Source organism: Sinocyclocheilus anshuiensis, unplaced genomic scaffold (genome assembly GCF_001515605.1).
Source record: "Sinocyclocheilus anshuiensis isolate Anshui unplaced genomic scaffold, SAMN03320099.WGS_v1.1 scaffold702, whole genome shotgun sequence".
Taxonomy (NCBI): Eukaryota; Metazoa; Chordata; class Actinopteri; order Cypriniformes; family Cyprinidae; genus Sinocyclocheilus; species Sinocyclocheilus anshuiensis.
The window spans coordinates 13577-16165 of NW_015548184.1; the positions used below are offsets into that span (position 1 = coordinate 13577).

Here is a 2589-nt window from a genome sequence, read left to right on the forward strand (position 1 = left end):
CTGCCGTGTGCAGCTCTGCTATGCTCTTTCACACGCGGTCATATCCGTGTCTCAGAGCGGCTCACAGTAAATGCTGCTGCTCCACACGAGTTTAGACCATTACACCAATATCGTGGCATTAAAATGTAATGTTGTACAACACTGAAACGTTGTATTATTATTTTTTTCGTGTACAACCGATGAACTTAACATAGGCTGAAAGTAGCAAGCTAACGTTAATTGTGGGGCTGCTGCTCGGTATAATAGTTTTCAACAGCATTATGTAAATTGGTAAACTGTTTAGCCTAGGCTACTAAAACGAACACAAACTTAACATGAACTGTTAAAAATTATAGCAATTTATGCTAAAAAATTGATGTAAAGCTGGCAGCCTGCACGTTTCTTACCTTGACCAACTTCTTCCATATGCATCAATTTTCTGTTCTGATCTCAACAAGTCTGGGCAAACTAGCCTATTGAGTAGGCACCCATCAGAGGCCGCATTTTTATGATGTCATCATGTAGACTTCTTACAAAGTATTTTACAGTATTTTAAAACTACAAAAATACAAAACACTAAAGTATTTTGATACAAATCAAATATTGATTTGGATGGGGGGTGCAGGTTAACATGTTAAAAATGTTTCCTAAGAATCAAACAAAAACTAGCAACCATCAAAATATGCTCCAGAGATATTGGACTCTGGCATAAGGGCCATTAAGGACAATCTGCACTGATTAGCGCAAAAAAAAAAAAAAAGTTTGATAAATGTTAGATTTGTATTTGAAATACATGTATCATAAATACTGCCCATCCCTGGCTACAATGCCGTGCAACAGTCAAATTCCGGAAGCAAAAATCTCCATAGAGCAATAGATTTTTTTATGACAACTTATCAACCATTAAAGACAGACCTACAATGAGCTGGAATGTTGGTAACCAGTGAAATATGGTTTTGATGAAGCCATAAAACTGCATTACTTTAACTTAGTTTTTAAGTAATCTCCACCAATCAGACAATCACAACAAATCAGAGTAATTTAGTGCCCACCCATTGCTGAGAAAGCACTGCAAATGACGTCAATAAACATCAAATATTTTTGCTTCAAATTAAAGTTTGTAATGTAGTGATTCACATTGTAGCTGGTTGGTTTAGTTCATGACTTCTAACTCTTTTACATATACTTTTTTTTAACCCCTATGGGAGAAATACTTCCAAAACCAAGGCTGCTGAAAAAGTGGGATAGTATGATGGGATACTAAGAGACAAACAGGAAACAAAGGGAGAGGAGATAGAGGAACAGGACTGGGAAAAGATCTCGAGGAATCAAACTCGAGTTGCCCGAGGCACTGTTAACCCATATGTCAGAGCACTGCCCATGAGGCTATGGCTCTGGTGCTGATCTGCATTTTGATAGAGTTTATTCTAGAATACACATGAACCGGACAAGCCTGAGAAATAGTGTGAGTTTAGTGAGTTTTTAGTGTGAATTGAGCTGAAGACACAAAATTGTTGTTGCAGTTGTCCGATTTTATTGATTATTTGAAATATGTTATTAAAACCGTTTCAGATATTTTTATTCAAGTAGGTAAGAGCTGTACCAAAATGGCTGCTGGGTGGACTGGCTTGCCTTAAAGGGATTTTAGGTCGACCCAGAGCAGGAAACCAAGCAACAGATAAAATGTCACTTGTCTGAGCAAACACAACTTCACCTAGAAGGTTCTTTACAAACACATCTTCAGTTTCAGCTCTTTTTCATGCACTTCACACTCATTGACAAGTCTCAGGCAAATATAAACATGCACACACATAACCCCAAACTCAATGTCGACAGAGGCGTTTGATTAAGAGAGAATCTCTCCTGCAGTAAAAGGGACGGATGGTACATGTGGAGCTGTAATTGTACTCCTGGGATCTCGCCCATGTTTGTGTTCCTCTTGTGTATCTGACAACCAGACTCAACTCCAGCTGAGACTCACAAGTTCCACAACAAAATGTGACCACATCTTCATGCAGCATTGCTCACTTTTTCCCCTGAAAACCCCACCTCATGTGAAAGTTAGCCTTTGGGAACGACACTTTACATGATGCAAAGGATTTATTTTGATTATTACAGATACTGAGGAAGATGAATTACAGTCAACCTTTACGGCATGACCTTCTTCAATCAACTCGATGAGGGTGACTTATCTGTGTGCCACACATATTGGATTTCTTTCTATATTGGGTTTTTTTTTATTGGGGATTGCTTTTTCCTTCCATTAGAGAGAAAGGTTTACCCCCGACCTCCTTTAAAACCACTTTCAATATCCTTGCGAACATGAAATAAGATAAGAATCCGGAGCTGCTCTTTTCCATAAAATGAAAGCATATTGTGATCAGGAGGACATGACTACTCCATATTTAAAGTTTTAGCATTTTTGTTATTTTTTTGTGTTTAGATAGTCTTTATTAATTTTTATTATTAGTCATTTTAGTACATTAAGTTACAAAGTTTTTTTTTTTTGTATTTTATTTAATTTTAGTTAATGTTTATTTTTTTATGGTTTTAGTTTTAGTTAGCTACACTGAACAAAATTATAAATGCAACACTTTTGTTTTTGCCTCC

General features: G+C 36.8%; 1 protein-coding gene across 1 annotated transcript in view; it reads left to right on the top strand.

Moving 5' to 3' along the window:
* Positions 1–2589, top strand: part of LOC107704828 (semaphorin-6D-like) — a 45184-nt gene that overhangs the window by 11926 nt on the left and 30669 nt on the right. The gene's annotated exons all lie outside the window — the stretch shown is intronic.